This window comes from Hylobates moloch, unplaced genomic scaffold, assembly GCF_009828535.3.
Source record: "Hylobates moloch isolate HMO894 unplaced genomic scaffold, HMol_V3 SCAFFOLD_12, whole genome shotgun sequence".
Taxonomy (NCBI): Eukaryota; Metazoa; Chordata; class Mammalia; order Primates; family Hylobatidae; genus Hylobates; species Hylobates moloch.
The window spans coordinates 5,786,501-5,798,959 of NW_026652287.1; the positions used below are offsets into that span (position 1 = coordinate 5,786,501).

The 12,459-nt window shown below is 41.7% G+C and overlaps 1 pseudogene; it reads right to left on the reverse strand.

Moving 5' to 3' along the window:
• Positions 1 to 541: 541 nt before the first annotated feature.
• LOC116479385 (10 kDa heat shock protein, mitochondrial-like) lies at positions 542 to 1,174 on the reverse strand (annotated as a pseudogene).
• Between the last annotated feature and the right edge of the window lie 11,285 nt (positions 1,175 to 12,459).

Here is a 12,459-nt window from a genome sequence, read left to right on the forward strand (position 1 = left end):
AAGTGCTTTATGCTTTATACAATTTTCTTATGTCCCGACACAAAATACTTAGAGATCTTTGCTCAAGTGCTGAGATTTAATAAAATTGATGACCTTTCCTTTATCAGAAGGTTTAGTTGTGATGTCAGGGAATCTCACAGTGACCACCAGAGCCTTTCCATCCCACTGCCTTGATCTATGCTAAGGCACCTGCGGTATCACCCCCTGCCATTTTCCTCCTTCAGGGCAAGCATCGACGCACTAGCTCCAGAATAAACCATGAGTACCACGTTTTCCAACATTTCTGTATTTGAGTACCACTGCATTTTCATCACATAAAAGACAATCTTTGATGGCTACTTAGTGCTCATGCCAGATAAAAATAGCAAGCCCAGGTGAACTTAGGGACTCATCCATTTTTATCTTTTTAATTCTTTCATGTTTTATGAATTATGAGTTTATTATAAAACAGGGAGATGGAAATTATTTAACTGATGAAAGATTTCAGAACTTCAGTGGAGTGGGCAGCTTCGTGTGGATGTCATTTCAATAGTGATTTATTTCAGTCTAAATACTTTCCAAGAATGTTATTATCTCTAAAGAAGAAAGAATCCTTATCATCTAGAACGACTTTGATGCCTCTGCATTCTGGGAGAAGAACTTTATCTCCAACTTTTACACTAACTGGTTAATATCTCCACCCTTTCCTTTAGAGCCCTATTCACTAGCTATGCCTGTTGCTTGCACGTTAGTTTCCTTGAGATTTTTCTGGAGGCTTAACCCCTCCTTCGGTTACAGTTCTGGCGGGATTCTTTTTGACCAATACTCATCAAAGAGTGGAAGGAACTTTCTTTTTTTTTTTTTTTCTTTTTTTGAGATGGAGTTTCGCTCTTATTGCCCAGGCTGGGCAACAATGGCGCGATCTCGGCTCACTGCAACCTCCGCCTCCTGGGTTCAAGCGATTCCCCTGCCTCAGCCTCCTGAGTAGCTGGAATTACAGGTGCCCGCCACTAAGCCCAGCTAATTTTTTTGTATTTTTAGTAGAGGAGGGGTTTCACCCTATTGGCCAGGCTGGTCTTGAATTCCTGACCTCAGATGATCCGCCCGCCTCGGCCTCCCAAAGTGCTGAGATTACAGGCATGAGCCACCGCACCCAGCCTAGTGGAAGGAACTTTCTAAAGGTTGGTCCTGCCATCATTCCTGGTTCCGCGGCTCATCCTCATCCATTTTCAAAGCAAACATATGATGCCGCCTATGAGATATTAACTCAGTCTTCATGTTGACAGCTAAGTCTTTCTGTCAGTGGGATACTGCATCATGGGAAAGTGGAGGTTCTGTCATTTCTTTTCCAGAGTTTCACCTGGGAGAAATCCAGCCATGCCAACCCTGCAGAGCTCTGGCATTCCCTTGCCCACTGTGTACACCTCTTCAGTCGATACCACATCATAATTTGCCCTTCGAAGCATCATGTTTGTTTTTCTCTTCTAATTTGAAAAACAGCAACAAAGAAGTTGTGACTTTAACGAACACATATTAGTGCAAAAGTTATTGCAGTAATAACTTCACCAAAAATAATCAATGCCTTCTTTCAACTTGAAAAGATTAATCACAAAATGATACTGAAGTCTATCTTACACCATATTATTATTTGAGATGTTCTCTTGAATACAAGAAATTAACACTTACTAAGTTAAGGGGAATATACATTTTTTCCTATTTTATTTACCATTTAAACTTCCACCTAGATTGAATATTTTATTTTTTAATTGACAAATAATTAGACATTTTAATGGGGTATCTAAGAATGTTTCTATATATACACAACGCAGAGTGATCAGATCACAATGCATATCCATTTTCTCAAATATTTTGTTGGGAATGTTTAATATCCTCCTTCTAGCTATTTGAAACTATATAATTTTTTTTAAGGTAAAGCTGTTGTATTAAATGTCTGTTCTTTAATGACTGGGAGAATGACATAACAAGCCTGAGCAACATGTGTAAACACATGTGAAATGCGGTTTGATTTCAGTAGTTTACTTGGAGAAAAAGCTGTGCAAGAGGCCGGCCACACTTTCCTGCTTCCCCGGGGCTCAGGGTTAGAACTAGGAAAGGCGTACAGATGTTAATCAAGGTTCAACACGCAAGTCATGTAAACGTAGTCAGTCATTGGGCCCCCAGTTTCCAAAAGAGCTAGGCACTTCCGATGGCTTCTGCCCCTCACCCAAGCCCTGTGCCTCCCTTCTCAAAGGGGGCAACCCCCGCCAAGCCCAGCTGATACAGGGAAACTGTATAATACCTTATTGTTAACTATATTCATGCTGCAGTGATACAGAACAGTTGAACTTATTTCTCCAAGCTAGCTATAATTTTGTATCCCCCCCCCCCCCTTTTTTTTTTTTTTGAGATGGAGTCTCGATCTGTCGCCCAGGCGGGAATGCAATGGCGCAATCTCAGCTCACTGTAGCCTCCGCCTCTTGGGTTCAAGTAATTCTCCTGCCTCAGCTTCCTGAGTAGCTGGGATTATAGGTGCCCACCACCATACTTGGCTAATTTTTGTATTTTCAGCAAAGACGGGGCTTCACTATGTTGGCCAGGCCAGGCTGGTCTCGAAGTCCTTTAACAAATGTCACCTTCTCCCTCCTTTTCTCCTCTATTTCCTAGACTCAAGATTTTTTTGAGCAGATTTCTCCCTTTCATGAGATAGACAACCATTTCAGCAGTCATTTTTAATTTTTTCAGCATTTTATGTAGATAGTGCTGTTTTAGCTTGAGAAAGCCAGTCTTCAGGTCTCACTTTTGAAGTTCTATCCATCTTTAAACAAAGAAAACTGTATTTTAAATAATATTCTGATATTTTAGGATAAAATCCTACTGAATGGTAAAATTTCAGATTTGGAAAAAATAAAACTCCGTCAGTTTTTGAAAAGCAAGTATCATTTCAAAGCTAGATAATAGGGTATCTCTTGTGTTTTTTCACAGGCTCAAGGAAAACTCTGTGTCTTCAAAATAATGTCTTACTGAATGATAATGAGGTTCCAACATTCCGCAGATAAAGCTGAAGACAAATAGTAGAGAGTCAGGAGAAGCACTAAAAACAAACAATTATTTTCTGAAAATGTACACCTTTTTTTTCTAAATTTTCAGTCTTGGAACATTTTAAGAAACACAAGAACACACAGGCACACACTCCATGAATCTTCACAGCAGTGACATCACCACATATCGGTAGAAAACTGCCCTGTACACATCTAAGAGATTTTTGAGTGAAAAAGGCACCAGTATCTTAGTAGTAGTATATAAAATGTTGTGATCTTATAGACCCCTTGAATGATTGCCTGAGACCCCCCAGTGATTTTCTGAGCACATTAGTAAGAGCATTGTCCCAGAACTTACAGTTTAGAGGATAAAGTTATGTAACAATCCTCCCTCCCATCTATGTGATATTCATCTCCTACTTATATGGTATCCATATATGTTTTGTCACATTCAATAACTCATTTGACTCTCCCAATATCCCTGCAATGTTGTAAGTACACCACGGAGGGATCATAGTCACTTTCTAGGCATGAAAACTGAGGCCCTATAACTTGCCTAAGATTACAAATTTCCTAAGTATCTGAGTCAGGACAAATTTTATGACCTTTGCACATATATTTTTCTTCAGAACATTTATCACATCCGGGATAGATACTGCATGTGTGCACATGATGTCAGAAGCTCAAAATCAGAAAAGAAATGTAACAGGGGGAGCCAATTAAAAAGAGAAGAAAGTGCAAATCAAAATGCAAGCAGTGAAGTCTGACATAAAATATCTTCTCTCTTAACATGAATAAGCCCATTATTCCCTTTTCTAACCTCACTCAGAGCTAAGTGATCCTCTCTGGAGGTGAAGAACATTTTAAGCTTGTCTTTCCTTGCCTTCAGCCCCCACAATCACCCACTCCTGACATGCATGTCTCTTTCTGCCACTTTTTCTATCAAATACGTGAAAGGATCCTGCTTAATTATTTCCATCTTAGCGTAAGTCTTTCTTCTGTCTTAGAAATGTCAGTTTACAAAGAATGAGATGCAGAAGAAAGATATTTCTAAGAACCTCCTTCCCTATCTGTCATCTGTCACCTTTATTCTCAAAAATTAAGACAATAAAGCAAGCGGAAGCAAACATATAATTCACAACCCAATGCAAATTTATTTCCTTTAACAAGAGTTTATAAAACTGTAATTGATGGAAGAAATAATATTTTAAAATAATAACTCTGTGGATGATTTGGCATTCCCTATTTTTTGAAATGAGCTTCTCACAAGATGAATGGTGAGTGCTTTTGAGGAACTGTCAGAGGCGTTTGAACCAGTGCCACTCCATCTTGAATAGATCCTAGGTAAAAAAAGACTGAGGCTTTCTAGGGTGCGTTCCCAGGCGGTTAGGCATTCTAAGTCACAGGATGAGATAGGAGGACAGCACAAGATACAGGCCATAAAGACCTTGCTGATAAAACAGTCTGCAGTGAAGAAGCTGGCCAAGTCCCACAGAAATCAAGATGGCGACAAAACAGACCTCTGGGTGTTCTCACTGCTCATTATACACTAATTATATTACATTAGCACACTAAGAAACACTTCCACCAGCACCATGACAGTTTACAGATGCCATGGCAACCTCAGGAAGTTGCCCTATATAGTCTAAAAGGGGGAGGAATCTTCAGTTCCAGGAATTGCCCACACCTTTCCCGGAAAACTCATGAATGATCCACACCATGCTTAGCATGTAATCAAGAGATAAGTGTGCTCAGTGGAACAGCCCATGCCGCTGCTCTGCCTATGGAGCATCCATTCTTTATTTCTTTGCTTTCCTAATAAGCTTGCTTTGACTTCATGGACTCCTCTCAATTCTTTCTGGCATGAGATCCAAGAACCCTCTCTTGGGGTCCAGATCGTGACTCCATTCCAGTAACAGGACTATATCATCAATACCAATTGCTAGTAAAGTGAATTGTCAAATAAAATATATTGAGACGTTTACTAAATATTTTTAAAGGGACAAATAACAGAGGCCACGCAACTGTGATCATCTTTGACCTAACAATGCTTTAAGGAGATTATTTTCTGAAATTGAAAAATTAAACTGAGCAAAATAAATCATCATATTGAATTAAAGAAAACAATTAAAAGACAGTTTTCCTTTTTTTTTTTTTTTAATAGGCTCTCACTCTGTCGCCCAGGCTGGAGTGCAGTGGCGTGATCTTGGCTCACTGCAACCTCCACCCACTGGTTCAAGTGGTGCCTCAGCCTCCCGACTAGCTGGGACTACAGGTGCATGCCACCATGCCCGGCTAATTTTTTTGTATTTTTATTAGTCACCGTGTTAGCCAGGATGGTCTCGATCTCCTGACCTCGTGATCCGCCTGCCTCGGTCTCCCAAAGTGCTGGGATTACAGGCGTAAGCCACCGCATCCAACCGCAATTTTCCTTTTAAGAGTAGGAATTACCATTCATGTTCCATCACCAAATTCGGGATGTAAATTCCCTCAGTCTGTTCTCTACAATGGCCTGAGTAACAGGAAAGGAAAATTCCCCCCCAAAATGAAAGGGGTTTGAAAAAATTACCTTATTAATTGTCCCCTAATAACGTGGGCTCATTACATTTTTTTGTAGAAGAAATGATGCACAGCGTAGACAGAGAAAAATGGTAGATCTTGAATTAACTGGCAAAAAAATCCTACATGCAGTAACTAACATCTGGACCAGTAAATTACCCGGATAAAATAAGTGGCTTTGTTGATGTGAAGAGATTTAAATGGGTGTAAACAGCTGCAAATGAGACAGGAGAGCACTCAAAGAATTTAAATAAGAGTAAGGTAATTAAAGTCAAGTGTAGTAGAAAAAACATGCAAAAGGCAATGAGCGGTCGTATTTCTTGAAGGGTCTCTCCCCCAAACTGAGTACACAGCAAAATTCAGATGAAATCCCTGCATGAAGATATCTCAAAGGGTAATCACAAAAGAGCTCTCTAGAACCACATGGAGAGGGAAATGGAGGATTTCCAAGAAGAAGTGGCCAAGGAGGTCTTGGGGGGAAAAAAAAGGGAATTTCTGCCAAGAAAGTACATCTTCCAATGACATAACCAAGAACCAAGAGATTTCTTTTTTTTTTTTTTTTGAGACAGAGTCTCACTCTGTCGCCCAGGCTGGAGTGCAGTGGCGCGATCTCGGCTCACTGCAGGCTCTGCCCCCCGGGTTCAAGCCATTCTCCTGCCTCAGCCTCCCAAGTAGCTGGGACTACAGGCGCCCACCACCACGCCCTGCTAATTTTTTGTATTTTTAATAGAGATGGGGTTTCACCGTGTTAGCCAGGATGGTCTCGATCTCCTGACCTCGTGATCTGCCCGCCTCGGCCTCCCAAAGTGCTGGGATTACAGGCGTGAGCCACCGCGCCCGGCCAAACCAAGAGATTTTTAAGCCTGTTAGAAGCCAGTGTAGACCCACCGAGTCTCTGTATTAGGCAACGTTAAGCCATTTGGATTGAGACACTTATTCTTCCTTTATGGTCAATTGAAATAGAATTGATTATTCCCTTGGTGAATATTTAATGAGCTCTCCTTTCAGCCTCCCTGTGTGCCAGGTGCAAGGAGACCAAGAGAAATGAGGTCCTTCCCTCATGGAACTTAACAGTATAGCAAACAAAGTTTTCTTCCTCAAAGGTTGTTTACAGAAAGCAAATTTGCACATGTGAAACCTGTTAAGAAAAACCACACTGAGAGCAATAAAAAGTGACAGCATGCAGCAATAAGATTGGACATTAAAAAACTAAGAGAAGGCCGGGCGCGGTGGCTCACGCTTGTAATTCCAGCACTTTGGGAGGCCGAGGCGGGCGGATCACGAGGTCAGGAGATCGAGACCACAGTGAAACCCCGTCTCTACTAAAAATACAAAAAAAAATTAGCCGGGCGTGGTGGCGGGCGCCTGTAGTCCCAGCTACTCGGAGAGGCCACAGAGCGAGACTCCGTCTCAAAAAAAAAACAAAAAAAAAAAACTAAGAGAAAAACCCCAGAAACGTGCTTATCTGAGAGCGGTATATAAAGCAACAAATGGGATTAGTTAGGCAGCTTCAGAGGCCTCACTGCATCCAATGCTGGTACCCGACAAACAGCCAATGCTCACAGTGATGATTTTCAGTCAGACGCACACACAAACACACACAGTGATACACACAGACACACACACACAGACACACAGCCTCACATGCACACACAGTCACACACAGACACGCAGTCACACATACACAGAGTCCCACATACCAACACACACAGGTACATACACACACAGACACACAGAGATGCATGCACACACAGACGCAGATACACACACAGACACACACATGCACACACACAGATATACACAGTCACATACACAGACACATGCGCATACACAATCACACACACAGACACATACACAGTCTCACACACACAGTCATTAACCCACAGACATACACATAGACACATGCACACAGACACACAGACACACATAGACACACAGACACAAGACACACAGTCACACACACAGACACATACACAAACAGACACACACAGTCACTCACACACACCCACACACAGTCACACAAGCACTCAGACACATTATCATATATTCCTCATAGTCTGCTTAAAGGACAAGAAAGCACAACATATTTTGGAAGGATACTCCAAAATATGGTTGTACTAAAGTTTTGTTGCTTAAAGAATATATGTGTCAGAGGTGTTTGAAGCAGTGCAACTCCCATGTTGAATAGGGGCTGAGTAAAATAACGCTGAGACCTACTGGGCTGCATTCCCAGGAGGTTAAGGCATTCTAAGTCACAGGATGAGATCACAGGTCAGCACAAGATACAGGTCACAAAAGACTTTGCTGATAAAAGGATGAGGTAAAGAAGCCAACCAAATCCCACCAAAACCAAGATGGCAACAAGGGTGAGCTCTGGTGATCCTCACTGCTCATTATATGCTAATTAGAATGCATTAGTATGCTAAAAGACACTCCCACCTGAGCTATGACAGTTTACAAATGCAATGGCAACATCAGGAAGTGACCCTATATGGAATAAAAAGGTCAGGAACTCCCAGTTCCAGGAATTGCCTACCCCTTTATCGGAAAATTCATGAATAATCCACCCCTTGTTTAGCATGTAATCAAGAAACAACCATTAAAAATAGGCAACCAGCAGCCCCTGGGGCTGCTCTGTCTCTGAAGGAGCAATTTTTCGTTTCTTTACTTTCCTAGTCAACTTGCTTTTGCTTTACTCTGTGGACTCACCCCGAATTCTTTCTTGCGCAAGATCCAAGAACCTTCTCTTGGGTACTGGATCAGGACCTTCCCAGTAACATCCATCTTTGGTGTATATTAGAATCACATGTTGTTAACAACGTCAGATGCATGAGTTTTCCAAGCTGTGATTTGTTCCAACATTACACATAAAATTATTCAGGCCAAATGGTGAAACTGTCTCTATAAAAAACAAAAATTACCAGGTGTGGTGGCGGGGTTATTCAGGGCCAGTCTCAGTGTCTCACACCTGTATTCTCAGCACTTTGGAAGGCTGAAGTAGGAGGATCCCTTGAGCCCAGGAGTTCAAGACCAGCCTAGGCAACATAGGAAGACCCCATCTCTACCAAAAAATGAAATAAAAAATATACCCAGGCATGGTGGTGTGTGCCTTCAGTCCCAGCTATTCAGGAGGCTGAGGCAGGAGGATTCCTTAAGCCAGGGAGGTAGAGGCTAAAGTGAATCATGATCGCACCATTGCACTCCAGCCTGGGCAACAGAGCAAGACCCTGTCTCAACAACAACAACAAGTTGTTTGTTGTTTAGCCCAGGATTTCCATCTTCTCCATCTGATGTGGTCAGTGACTCAGGTGTATGAAGATATTGGGCAGGAGTCACCAGTTCAGTAGGGGATACTCAGTAAGTCAGAAATAAGATCCAGAGAGGGGGTGAGCAGAACTAACCCATGATCTCAAGTTCATTTGTAGGATAGATTTTAGGAGACATAACTGCAAGGATAAAAACCACCACACCAAGAAGGGTTAACCCAGTCATCAGTTCTTGACACCAAAGGTCATTCCTGGTGTTCCTGAAGCTCACCAGGGCCCAGAGGGCATGCATGTGGAAGGGTGGCACAAGGGTCTAATGTCTTCTCGAGCATACTTCAAAATGAAAAAATTGATTTTGGTCACTGAAGTTCTCATTTACGGAAATAGATTTCCAATAAGGAGGCATTGGTAACTTTATTCAGAGCTGTGCGGAGAGATGCCATCCAGAATTTGAAGTTGCTAAACAGCTTTCTTTTTTTTTTTTTTTTTTTTTTTTTTGAGACAGAGTCTCGCTCTCTCACCCAGGCTGGAGTGCAGTGGCGCGATCTCCGCTCGCTGCAAGCTCCGCCTCCCGGGTTCACACCATTCTCCTGCCTCAGCCTCTCTGAGTAGCTGGGACTACAGGCACTCGCCACCACGCCCGGCTAATTTTTTTTTTTTTATACTTTTAGTAGAGACAGGGTTTCACCGTGGTCTCGATCTCCTGACCTCGTGATCCGCCCGCCTCGGCCTCCCAAAGTGCTGGGATTACAAGCGTGAGCCACCGCGCCCGGCCGCTAAACAGCTTTCTAAAACCAGAACTATTAATGTACTATTTGGAAGCTTTGGAAGAAACTTTTCAGCCTGGTTGAATTAAATACCAAGTTGAAGTTCAGAAAGGTGCTATTAAATTATAAACTTAATGCAGGTAAAGAGTAGAACAAGTTCCCCTTCACTGTACTGCAGATTGTAAAATACCACCTAATTTTCTCTATCATTTTGTACCGCTCCAAAAATCTAGAAGAGTGAGCAGGGCTGACAGCTCTCTCCGTGAGACCCTGAGCGTCCACGTGGGGAGTGAGTGCATTTGTCAGAGACATTTGAACCTGAGCAACTCCGTCTTAAACAGGAACCGGGTAAAATGAGGCTGAGACCTACTATGCTGCATTCCCAGGAGACTAAGCCATTCTAAGTCACAGGATGAGATAGGAGGTCGTCACAAGATACAGGTCACAAAGATCTTGCTGATGAAACAGGTTGCAATAAAGAGGCCAGCGGAAACCTACCAAAACCAAGATGGCGATGAGCATGACCTCTGGTTGTCCTCACTGCTACACTCCCACCAGCGCCATGATAGTTTACAAATGCCATGGCAACGTCAGGACATTACCCTATATGGTCTAAAAAGGGGAGGCATGAATAATCCAACTCTTGTTTAGCATATCATCAAGAAATACCATAAAAATAGGCATTTAGCAGCCCTCAGGGCCCCTCTGTCTGCGGAGTGGCCATTCTTTTGTTCCTTTTCTTTCCTAATAAAATTGCTTTCAGTTTTCTCTATGGACTCTCCCTGAATTCTTTCCTGCGCAAGATCCAGGAACCCTCTCTGGGGCTCTGGATCAGGACCCCTTTCCTGTACCACATTGATCCTCCCCAGTGTCGGGATCTGTGCCAGTGCCCAGAGGCTGGAGTTCTCAGAGGCTGCCTCCTCTGGTTCCTACTTTCTGAGAATTGCTAGGCCAACTCCTGCAGGTAGGTGGAATTCCTCTCCTTTGCGATTACATCAGCATCTCTTAATTCATGTCACCAGAGAAGTAGAGAGTAATCATCTTAAAATTAAAGCTGTGAGTTCCCACTAAATTATAAAAGGTGACTCTTAGTAAAGGAAAATAAAGCTTTAGGGGAAGGGCAAAGCAGATGGAGTGAAACAAAGTGTGATTAGGAATTTCAAATACGGAATACAAAATTAAAATAGTAGCTGGTTTGTAATATACACGAGTGAATTAACTACAGATCACTGAACATATTTCCCCTCTGAGGACATTTCTCTCTTCTTCCTCTTTGTTCATAAAGGAAATACTAACATGTATATGAAGGAAGGAAAAAAAGAAAGGGAAAGAGAAAGAGGGAGGAAGGGAGGAAAGGAGGGAAGAAGAAAGAAAGGAAGATTTTCCCTATATAATTTTCACTTTTGTCAATAAAAAGCATATACTTCTTTAATCATTATAATATGAATCTTGCTAATTGCAGCAAATTGTTATTTCTTATAAAGAATGCATCATTTTCTGTGATATGAGTGACAGGTAACAGGATAAAAATAGTAATAAAGAGAAAAATGTGATGAGAATCAAGATGTACAGTAGTTATTTTAATTTTAAAAGTCAAATAATTCTCTCATAGAGTTAACTAAATGTTGAAAGCATTCTCTTATTCCTCTGCTGGGTTGATGGTGTGTAGAAAATGCGAACATTACTTATTTTTTACAGAATCATTAATCATGGTGCAGGGTTAACATAAGAAGACCTAGGGATTAGGTCTAATTATTACTTGGCATAAAATCCATTCAAGAAATATGTTTTCACAAGAAAAAATGTGCCTTATGAAAATATGTTGACCTTTTGCCTCTGCTCCATAGGACTTCAGGGAGCAAAGTTATGTAGATGTCCTGGTTAAAATGGATTTTTTTTTTGAGGGTCAAGACACTGAGGGTACAAGGAATCATTCATCCTAGGAGGGTTTTTTCCCCGTTCATTTCCATAAAAGCTTGATTTACAAACAAACCATATCTACTAGGGAAAAAACAAACAAAGAAAAGGAGTTGATTTTGTCTTCTTGAACCCTTGGTGCTGAATTTTTATCTGTTTTACTGGCAGTTAGAAGGCAGTAAAAGCTGAGAAAGCATCATAATAGAATAATCAAGAAATTGATAATAATCATATGGGATGAAATAAATTAAAAGCTTACATTTTGTAGCCCATTACACTGTGGTCTACATAACATTAAATTATTCAAATGAAATTGTAAAAAAGATCGGTTAATCAGCATTTAGTAAAGATGTCAAATTGTACCCCCCACTACTTCCCAAACACCACTAAAATACAAATATTGATTCTGTTTGTAAGTCATAAACCCAAGAGACAAAGGGAAAAGGAGAGGATGTAATTAAAAAAAACAAACAAGAAACGGAAGTTGGCAAACAGTGGGGGTCCCAGCAAGTTAAATCCTATTCCAATGGGGAGGGACGGGGAGTCAAAGAGCAATCACGTTTATTCCACAGAGTTTGGCCCCCTCCCCAGTTCTAGGCACCTGGGTACTGTGGAGGAAAAGGTAAATATTAAATCTGAACTCAATTGAACGTGGACACAAACAATGGTCACCAAGTCCCAGAACAGGTTGTGTGAGCACCTTGAGGCGTTCATCCAGCGCTGTTTCAGAGAAATCTCTATTTTAATGTATTCCTATACGTCAGTTATTTACGAGTTGACCTTTTTGTGTTCCTTGAGCCAAGTCGCAAAGGGCCCTCGTGACTGGGCCTCATGCCAAACAACTCGTTACAAAAAGCTCGGGTCCCAGACCGCGCCGAAGCTTCGTGAGACCTCTCCTTGGCTGTGCCAGGACAAGTGGCCGACTCTGGAACC